Here is an 11,367-nt window from a genome sequence, read left to right as displayed (position 1 = left end):
GGGGAGAGGTCGGGGTGTGCAGGGCAGGTGGGGAGGGGCCTGGGGGGAAGGCAGGGTGAAGGGAAAGAAAGATTGAAGGCAGCTTTGGGGAAGGAGGCGGAATGTGTGGAGGGGGAAAGGTATCACGGAAAGGCGGCAGGAGGAACCGGGAGCGCGTGGGGGGGAGCAGGGAGAGGGGGCACGGGGGAGCCCGGCTGGGGAGGGAAGGAACAGGGACAGGATGGAGGGACAGGGTAGTGTAGGGGTGAGTAGGGGAATAGAGAGGGAGGACAAGGAAAGGGGTGTAGGGGGGCCCGCCCGGGAGGGAGGGAGGGGAGGGCTAGGGGGGAGAGGGAGGGGGGGGGGTTTGGGGGGGGGGAGGGTGTAGGGGGTGGGGGAGGGGAGGAAAGGAGGGTCGATAGGAGAGGTATAGAGAAAAAGAAATACAAAAGAAAAGAAATGCGCAAGAAAAGCAAAAGAAACAGAGATATAGAGCCCGACCAGCCGCAACCTCCCGCTCCGAGCGCCCAGCACCAAATGGCTCCGCCGGGCTCGCCCCGCGGTTTAAATAGCCGCGGCCCCGCCCCGCGCAGGCGCGCTGGGGCCCCGCGCACCTGTGCGCGCACCTGTGCTGGCCCCGCCCCCGGGCCCGCCCCCCGCCCGTAAATGGCGGCGGCTCCGCGCCCGCCCCGTGTTCTGTGTGGATGCTCGGGCGGACTGCGGCGGGACCGGCGCTCGGAGCTCCGTGCGGGGATCGGATCGGGGCAGCTCCCGGCCTGCGCGGCGTCCGAGGCGCTCGGCTGCGATCGGGATCGGGATTTGGGTCCTGGGCCCGCCGGTGTCTGCTGGGGGAGCCGGGCAGAGCCGCTCCTTCCTCGGCGGGCAGGGAGGGGGTGCCGGGGCCGGCGGATCGAGGCGGGATCGGGGCTGGGATCCGGACCGGCAGCGCCGCGGCCGGGAGGAGCCGCTCCGGGACGGGCGCCGCCGCTCCAGCTGCGGCCGGCCCGGGGCTCGGGTCCCGCCGGGGCTCGGGTCCCGTTCTCGCTGTGGCCGCGGGGAGCCGGGGCTGCGTCGGGGCCGGGACCCCATCGGCACCGCCGCTCCCGCAGCGCCGCCTCCGGCCCCGCGGGCGGACACGGAGCCGCCCCGCAGCCCCCGCGGGATGCCGAGCCCCCCCGCCCCGGTAGCCCCGTGGCCACCGCGCTCCCCTGCGAGCAGCAGCGCCCGCCTCCCCCGACCCGTGTCCGCATCCCCGGGGGAGCCCCGCCGGACGAGCGGGGCTGCGGCGCCGCGGCCGGGAGCAGCCGCTCCGCCGGGGCCGCTGCTCCCGCTCCGGCTGTGCCCGGTGCGGGGCTGGAGGCGCCGGAGCCCCCGAAGGGCAGAGAGCACCTCCTGTCCTTGGCTCTGCAGGGCGGGAGCTGCCGTGCCCTGCCCGTGGCTCGCAGCGTGCCGAACGCACGTCCCGGCACGGGCACCGGCGCACCGGGACAGCGCTGGCACGGACACGGCTGAAAGGCTGCCCGCGGCTCCTCGGCCAGGAGCTGCTCCCCACAGGCACGCAGAGATGCTTCAGCCCGGACAGACGCCACCGACAGCCCACAGGGACCCCAGGGAACGGCTGGCATTACCTGGGAATGGAGGCACGGGCCGTTTGCAGAGGGGCTCTGACAGCAATCCCTGTTGCCGACCTCCCCGAGCTCCCACACAGCTGCCAGGTATGTTCCAGCCACCCCAAATCTCCTCCCTCTTTTCCAGCCTGAGGCCATCATTCACCAGCAGCATTTCAGCCAAGGCAATCTTCCTTCATGGGTACTAAATACCAAGCAAGAGCCTCGGAGATGCCTTGAAATCAGAGGTTCGAGTGCGATGATGTTGGGAGATTTCCAGGGAGCCAGCTGGAGGTGCAGAAGGGATGGAAAACCCTCACAGGTGGGTCCCACTGGAGGTGTGCTGCAGGCAGGGATGTGCATCCCTTTCCTGAGGAAAAAGGACATGCCGAGGCTCTGAAAGGAGCTGAGCTTCTGCAGGAGAGATGTTCTGCCTCAGCACAGGCCGGGAGCGCATCCAGCCACCGCCTTGTCCTGCTTTAAAACATCAACTGGAGCCTAAGCTCCGGGTGGGGAGGGAGCTGAGAGCAGGAGGGGCAGGAGCAGGGATGGGAGATGAGGCTGCTGGAATGTCACCTGGAGCAGCTGAACATGTTCTGTCCCTGCAGGAGCCCAAAGCAGATCCCTCCTGGCCGGGCTGGATGGGAGATGAGGCTGCTGGAATGTCATTGGAGCAGCCAGGAGCCAAAGCAGATCCCTCCTGGCCGGGCTGGATGGGAGATGAGGCTGCTGGAATGTCACCTGGAGCAGCCAGGAGCCAAAGCAGATCCCTCCTGGCCGGGCTGGATGGGAGATGAGGCTGTTGGAATGTCACCTGGAGCAGCCAGGAGCCAAAGCAGATCCCTCCTGGCCGGGCTGGAGGGCAGCTGCTGGATCTGCTGTGGGGGAAAACTCCCTGCCCCTGCCAGGAGCGCTGGCTCTGCTCTTCCTCCAGCTCTTGAGCAGTGTCAGGGCCACCGTGAGGGAGTTCAAACCCTAAAAATCCCCACAGCCCACGGAGTGAATGATCCCAGCAGAGAAACGCAGCATTGAAATAAAAATCTTACAGCTCTGTCAAAAAGGCTGTGACATCACTGCAACGGGATTGCCAGGAACCTTCTGGTTTGCTCTCGGAACTTTTGTGTATTTTTAGTCCCTCAGTGGACAGCTTGTAGAATTTATTCTGGGACTTAGAGGTTGAGCAGGGTTGGCTCAGGATTGACCTTCACCTCTGGTGCCGCTTTGCGCAAACACAACGTGGCCGGGCTGGGTGAACTCGTGACCTCAGCTTTACCCTCCAAAATGTCCCTCACTTATTTCCCTGGGGTGAGCTGGGATTTTGGCCCAGACTGTCACTCCTCACCTCCCCGTGCCCGCGCGGTGTCCGTTGTGTTCCCCACGGTGCCCTGGGGACACCGGGGGGTCCCTTTGCCTTTCTCCTGCCCCTTTCCAGCCCGAGGCTCCTCTGCCCTCGTCCCACACAGCACAGGGGCACCGAAGGGGAAAGGCTCCAGAAAACATTTCTGCGATTCCTCAGCAATTCTTTCAATTCCCCGGGGAGAGGAGCGTGAACTCACAGCCACCGAGGCCTGACGGGTTCCTGCAGCGAGAGCTCGGCGCGTGTCCGCAGAGGTGAGTGCGGCACCCGAAAGGAAAAAGCGCGGGAGACAAACGTGATTTCTTTTGCTTCAAAGTTATTGCAAGTTCTTAAAGCCCGACCAACTTTTGCTCTTGCTTTTGGTCGGGTGGAGCAGGAGCAGTGGGCAGAGGTGGTGCCATTGATGCGGACGTGCCCGATGCTTTCTGGGGCAGAAAAAGGAGATTAAGCTCGCCTTACGTCAAGCAGCTATTTAAAAAGATTTATAGCTCTTTAAACGTAGCGCCCTTTAATTACCATAATGTTTCTTCCATGATTTTAACTAATTCTCAGTGTATTTTATAAAACTTAAAATAACACCTCCTCCCCATAAAACAGACTCATCAAGCATTAGACAACAAGTCCTTGTGCCAGTCTCAGGCTTCCACATCTAACAGGAGACCCTCCCCGTAAGCAAACAAAAAAATCAAAATAACGTACCAAAACTAGTCCTTGCTAACATTAAAAATACAGCTCGACTGTATCCAAAAAAACCCCGATTTTATTTCTTCCAAATGCCAAATACTCTTCAAATTCTAAATCAAAAACTCTTAAAAAACAAAAACCATTTGTCCAAGCCCACAAAAAATATAAAACAATCCAATCGATATCCTACATTTAACAAAACCCACTACACAAATTAGTACCATTTGAAATGTAACATAAATAAAAATCTATGACTAAGAAACATATCTCCCAATAAATAAAACCACCCTGTAAAGATATAAGTAATAATCTCAACTCAACAAGCTAAAATTTCCCCAAAACCAAAAGACTTACAAAACCTTCAATACTTATAAATAATAACATTCAATATGTTAAGTGTTAATAAAATCAAACAAACTTAAATGTCAATACATTTAAATAAATACATTAAGTTTCTTTTTATCTATTAAAATTAAGTTCATTATTCCTTACTATCAAAATTCATTCAGTCTAAATTTAAATGTTATGTAATATAACTTATCCTAAATTTTATTAAAAATCACTTCTCTAAACTATACGGTTAATTTTCTTTTAAAAAAATGAAACTACTCAAATTACAACAACTAAAAGAAAACACTAACAAATACCTATTCAGAAGTTAAAAAAATATAGTGTATTATGTCATCAATTTCATCAAAAATTCTGTTCTTCATTACAATCTCTACTCTTTTTATCTTTTATAAGTAACACCAAAAAATAGCAATTACTATTCATATCATGCTATTTAAGAATTTTACTCTATTTCCTTAATATATATTTTTAAAGTTATCCTAACTTCTTCAAACACTTACTACTAATATACTAATTATATAATAATTTTTATAATAAACAATATTTATTAAATATTATTATAATATTTACAACCAACTTTCATATACTTTATTATCTCTTTATATAATGATCTAAAAAACACATAAAATTTCTAATTCCTACTTTTTTATTCTCTACTTATACAGCTCTTGAAACAAGTTAACCCTCTAACTAATCTCTACACTAACTCTATAATTTAACCTAATGTTATCTCACAGTTTTAAATATTTTTCAAGACTAAAAAAAAATATATTTCATTAAAAACCTCCTCCAAACTGTTAATCTTATCACTTTCCTCAGTTATTATTACAAAATCACTTTAATATAAAACCCAACTACAACATGAATTTCTATTTCTAAGTTTCACACTAAGTAATCGCTCTCTCATACATTTTCTCCACCTTCACACTCTCAATATCCAAATCCAAACTCACAATCCTGTCCATAACCACTTTGAAATCTTTAAAAAAAAGTTTACTATACTCAAATCTATTCTAAAAACACTTCTAAAAAATCCAATTATTAAATAATGTAATTCATCTTTAATCCTAACATTTTTACTCTTAACTACTATTTTTAGAAACATTATATAAAAATACATTAAGTAACATTCACCAATTAAAATTTAAACTAGAACCTAACCCTAACTCTACCTAAATAAAATAATTAACAAGAAACCCAAATATTTTCTACGTCAAAAATAAAATTCAAATAATTTTAACTTAACAATTTAACTTTATCGATATAACAAATAAACTTATTTTTATTTTAAACTTAAAAAATCATTATCCACACATAATTATTTAACTTGCTACTAATTTAACATTTATCAACTGTTAAAAACTCTAAAATAACGTACCATCTTTTAATACTTAGTAATGATATAATTTCACCTATGTTACTAATTATAGATGTTATCTAAGTAATTCCTAATTATTGTCAATTTCTTCTTTACTACGTACATTATTTTATTCTTATATTTCTTCATGCTTATAACTGAAAAATTATAACAACCTATACCATTATCTTGCCAGTCTCTATACAATTTTATAAAACAAAACTTAACAAGACTTATTTCTCATGTCAAAACATAAAGTTTACTTATATCTCAACAAGTACAAAAACCCAAGTAAATTTCAATAAGGAACATAAAACCAGATCACACAAAAAACACACTCGCCACTCCACAAATAAAACACCAATGTAAATACAAAGATACACTACACTATGTAAATACAAATGTAGATTACGCAAGAATTGCAACATACACCTGACGTCTTGTACTGCACCCACCAAAATATAGAAACTTTAGGTTTCTTTATAAATATAAAAATCAATATTATAAACATCTTATTTAATAACTTACAAAGTATAAAATTCTATCAAATATTATACTTCTACTCTATTTACTTTATTTACTTTTAATTATATCACTTTACCAATTAACCAACCTAAAACAAACATTTAAGTAACTTTAACTAAAGTTTCAAGTTTAAATACTTTGTATTTATCTAGCGCTTCTCAAAAAAATCCATTCTTTACCTACTTACTTAATATACCAATAAAAAACATTACAAGTAATCCATATAATTAAAAAGCCCTTACATTATTAGCTCTTAATAGAAAAATAGTTACCAATTTAAAACAAAAAAGTCATTTATCCATCAATAGTAATCAAAATATAAAAGTAATTTTAAGCCTTGAAACTTAAAAATGGTAGGATCACATTTTATACCACCTATTACTTCAACAACACTAAAATAATTAAATCAATTGAAATATTATCTAAATAAACGATCTAATTCTACATCCCTTACACTAAATACCTTTCTAACAAATATAAAATATTAAATACGCAGTTTTACAAAAAAAAAAACAATAAATTTTCTTTTATTAACACACAAACATAAATATAAAATTTTAATAAAATTTATAAATGTATCTAATCACATAAAATCTACTTATAAAAGTGTACAACTTTAAGAAATATCAAAAATAAGAATAACTAATATAACAATAAATAAAATTTAACACCATAATTTTAAAATCTTATAACAAAATTATACATTTAAATTATATTATTATAATAATAATAATAACGATAACACCTTCTTTATGTTAATATATGCAACAAATGCTTAACAAAATCCATTAATAATTTTATTTTTTTTAAATACAGAGGGAGAGGGGAGACGTGGGAACGGGAAAACCAGAAACTCCCACGGACACTGAAAGATTTGATCTGCAGCCTCGGGAGAAGCTGGGATTGATGTGCAAGTACAAGACGCGGGCATTAAGCAGGAAAAGAATGAAATAAAAGACAATCCCTTCTGTTTCTGTGGCTGTCAGTGAGAGCCTGCCCCGGCTGAGCGAGAGAGAAACCGCGTGGGCACGATGGGGAAGGGCTGGCAGGGCAGGGCTGGGGCTGTGTGGGCTGAACGGAGAGTTTGCACCTTCTGACAGGAGGCGTTGAGCAAAAGTCCCCTCGGTGCAGCGGAGCCGAGCGAAGGCGCTGGGCTGGAAAAGCCAAATAAAGGCCGGGGTCAGAAATTCCGGCTGCCTCGGAACAAAGAGCCGTGAGCGCTCCTGAGCCCCGGCAGCTGCTCGCTCTGTGAACCCCCACGCGCCGGGGCTGGGTTTGCCTGAGCCCCGAGTGCCCCCGGCCCAAGAGCAGCCCCGGCCCTTCCCTGCTGAGCGCGCAGCGATCGCAAAGGAAAAAAGGAAACTCTGGCCGGCAGGGCTCTCTCTGCGTGGGTTAGGGCAGGGCCCTGCGGGGAGCAGGGCGCTCCAGCACGGACAGCCCGGATCCAGAGCAGCTCCAGGGCTGAGCAGCGGGCTGGGGACAGCTGGGGACAGCCGTGAGCAGAGCCCGTCAGCCTCCCTCCGGGGCTGGGACTGCCTTGAGCACACAGCTCCTGCCAGGTGTGGCACCTACAGACCTCAGACTCCTCGCCACAAACGAGTTCTGATCTTGCTCTCGGGGTGACCTGCACCTCCTCCCCAGAAACCGCAGGAATTAGAATTTTGGGCCGCTTTTACAAACTTTACGTCAGCTTCGCAAATGCAAATCCCAGCAGGTCCCTGCTTCCCAGAGCGCAGGTCCTCAGCCATCTCCACTTCCCTGGAAAACTGCTCCAGCCCCAGGCTGTACCAAGGTGAGCACAAGTCTGGAGAGGTCAGAACCCTCACCTGGACCGCTGCACTCAGAGCGAGATCCAGCTACAAATGGAATTCCAGAAACGGCCTCCAAAATGTTCCATAATCACACCTTTAAAATGGCTCCACAGGGCAACGGCTCCCGTGCCAGAGCGGCACCTGCACGAGTCCTTGTGCCAGCCCTGGCGCCCTGAAAAACACAAGAAACCAACATCACACAGGCCTTGTTTGCAGAATTCCTGATCCAAGCCCTCACCTGTCCTGCCCAGCACCGAGGGAAATCTGACACGGTATTCATAGGTAACCTTTGCTGAGAGCGGCCATCACCCCGGTCCTCCAGCCTGGGCAAGGTTTTGCAGCGAATGGACCCAACTTCTAACCCTGGACCTAAATTTCTGTCAGCTTTTGTTAGAAAGATACTGGAGAGTAAATCCTACAACAGATTTAAAACGTTGCGCAAGGAATAACCGGCCCAGACAAAACCAAACCACCCCCATCTCTGCTCCACCCCATTTTGTAAAGACTCCCCTTCCCTGCTGCACCGTCCTTCACTGCACGTCCCTGTTGAGAGAGAAATGGAACTGGAAACAAGTTTTAAAGGATGAGTTTGTAAATAAGACTAGATACTTTAGAGAAATAGAACTATGAAAGATGCATTGTAATAAGATTCATGAGGGGTAATTTCAGATGATTGGTTTTTAAGGCATAGTGTAGCAAAAGCTAATAGGCCAAGAAACGCTTATAATGTATTGTAATTAGGAAATAGTTGGCTTCTGATTGCGGTGGCATGAATTATAACATCTGTATTGTCTCACCCTTCACGTGAGACTGAAAATGAAATAAAAGTTTTTAAAAACACTTCTCAGTTGCCTTATTTCTGGGTCAGAAAAGGGCATAATCTGATAAACTGGTGCGTTGTGCGAGGAAGATTTATCTCTCTCAATGTCCTATTCCATGGCATTTCTAAGTCAGCGTTTCTTATCTCAAATTTTCCATTCAGATAAATACTATGTAAACCTCCTGTCAAACTCTGACAATTTTCTGCAAGTCCATTTCCCACAGCAGAACTGCTCCCTGCCCAGCACAGGAGCTGCGAGTGCTGTTGCAGGGCACAATGCCTGAAGGAACACCGGAGCTGTGACATTAAAACCAGCAAAAGCAATTACTAAGTAAAAGAGATCCTCACCTGCTCCAAGAACTGAACCTCTGTGGCTCATCCTCACGGGGTGAACCTGCTCCAGGGAGGAATCTCCACGCAGCCCCCGAGACCTGGGGTCAGACGCTGCCCTACCAGCAGAAGAACAAGGGGTTAGTGAAGCTTTTGGGACACATTCTGGCCTCAGAGTGGTCTGACAAAACATCCGTCAACGTGGATCTTTAATAAAGGCAGCTGGTACCTAAGCTTGCAACAGACTTCCGTGTGTTATTTCCTCGGTCTCTGTTTTAACACATTTTGATATTAAAAGTGTTTAAACAAGATTTAACCTGAGCTCTGCACCCTGCCGTGCTCCAAGCCCTGAGGAAGAGCTGGACATCCTCACACTCGCCCAAGCTGAGGCAGCTCTCACGTAGGGACAGAGCTGCTGCAGCATTTAACAACACTTAGAAATCACCCCTGCCTTGAGGGCGTCCAGAGCTGGGAGAAAGCCCTTCCCACCACCCTCTTGGATTTCCCTCCCTGCCCCTGGCTTTGCTTCCAGCTTGGGAAGGTTTGTCCTGGGGCCATTTCAGCAGCACGAAGGGCTTTTCCAACCTCAGGGGTTCCACGGGAGCCCAGTGACTGACCCAGCTGCGCACGCAGGCACACAGATCGATTATCCTGCCGTGAGCCAGAGCACTCCAGGGCATCCTTGGAACAGCTGCGGAGAGCGGGAAAAAGACACAGCTGCAGCACCGATCCCGCTCCCTGCTTTCCCAGAGGGGCAGGAACACCATTTCCTCCCGAGCCTGAGAGCTCCCAGGGAAATCCCTGTTAGGGTGGCACTGAAGGTGCCACATTTCTGGCACCCTTGCCCTAGAACCACGGCCCAGCAGGTTTCTGTGGGAGCGGGGATTGTTGCTGCAGCTCAGAAGCTGCACATCCCTAAAGCATTTCCTTAGGGACACGAAGCTCCCCGCGCGCATGTTGTAGTCCAGTTTGTAATTTCAGCGTCTTTCAAGAGAGTTTAAATCGCAATGAGGCGACTCGGTGCCAGCACAGCATTAGCTACGGGACATCGGGAGACTCACCAGACGACATTCTCGGCAGAGCCTCCATTCTCAGCGCTCCAGCTGCAGCGTTCGCATCTCTCACGGACTCCGAGCTCCGTTTCCAGGGCTCCCATCGGGAAACAGGCGGCCGCTCCCAGATGCAAACGCCCAGGGCACCGCCGATCCCAGCCCCTGCTCCTCTCCCCCCCGGACCCCCCTTCCTCCAGCCTTTACCCCTTTTAGAGCCACGGCCCCGCCCAGGACACAAACGGAGGCTCCCAGGTGCCTCCTGAGACCCAAATCATTCCAGGGGCATCAGGAAATCAAGAGAAATAAACTTTGTAGCCATGATTTCATGTCTTTTGACTCTTCACATGGATAGTCTTAAGCCGTACTTTGTCATCATTTGGTCAGCTCATGAGGTTTTTTAGTTTTTAAAACTGTGTTTTCTCGAGGCAGAGAAACTGCAACTATCTATCTTTGAGTAGAGGAGCACATACAAAATGTCAGGGTGAAAGATTACTCATACCAGTGTGAAAAAAAAACGCTAATCGCTTGGTTTTTAAAATTTTAAAAGTTTAATAATAATAAAATGGCTATAAAAATAATAATATCATTAGAGTACTAAAGCTTAGAGTTAGGACAATTACAAGACAATAAAAAAAGTAAAGAATTACGGACGTCCGGATGTTCTCGGACATTAAGTTACGAAAAGCATGACTTGTGAATAAAGGAATCACCCTTAAACTAATATACTTGTTGCATATTTATATATCCTTTATGGTCATGAATGCATTCTATTTTAAACAAGAAACTCTGTTTGTTGTATGTTAATTGTTCCCTTTAATCCCTTGGTGTCTTCGAGTAAGGCCTGAAGAAATTAGCTTCTTCTGATAAGAAGCCATAAATTCCTCTCCTTTGGAAGATTTAGGTGTTCTTTGAAGTAAGTATCTCATTCCTAAAAAAAAAACTTCCCCACCTACATAGTCTCTATTTTAACATTATGTTAGAACCTAAAACTGTATTTAACACACTACTTAAGCGAATGAACACAGCATAACTTTCTAACATTACACTTATAATATTCATTATAGCCTTTGTGAAAAGCCAATCATAAAATATGCATTCTTCACACCAGCAAGGACAAGGAGGTATTGAAGGAGACTGTTGAAGGAGAGGTAAAGTCTTAAATGCTAAAACTGAAGACAGAGCATCACTAAGTCAAATGAAAGATTTGTCTATTTGCTTTTAAACTGATACAAAGCAAGACAAAGTAAATTATTATAACTACTTCAAATCTAGTTGAAAATGTGCTGAGGTGTGCATTAAGACAAAGGTGGAAGTTTACAAGTTACAAATGCTTAAGACACTTCTTGCTAGGGATAGATAGCATTGCATCCATTCCTGAAAGATTTGCATCTCAAAAAGATATGGCATATGAATTCTTAAATTAGACCAATAATGACATGCACCCAAAAAAGAAAAACATTCTCTCTTCTCCCTTTCTTTTTTGCTTTCTTGTCA

General features: G+C 46.5%; 1 long non-coding RNA gene across 1 annotated transcript; it reads left to right on the top strand.

Annotated features, from left to right (window-relative positions):
- Window positions 1-1,487: 1,487 nt before the first annotated feature.
- Window positions 1,488-6,832, top strand: LOC146767239 (uncharacterized). The gene is made up of 2 exons (XR_014955343.1): window positions 1,488-1,619; window positions 1,735-6,832. It is a non-coding gene; the product is annotated as an uncharacterized LOC146767239 (long non-coding RNA).
- Window positions 6,833-11,367: the final 4,535 nt, after the last annotated feature.

This window comes from Lonchura striata, chromosome 5, assembly GCF_050655825.1.
Source record: "Lonchura striata isolate lonStrDom1 chromosome 5, ASM5065582v1, whole genome shotgun sequence".
Lineage (NCBI taxonomy): Eukaryota > Metazoa > Chordata > Aves > Passeriformes > Estrildidae > Lonchura > Lonchura striata.
Note: the sequence above shows the minus strand (reverse complement) of the source record. Positions and strands in the feature narration are given on the sequence as shown.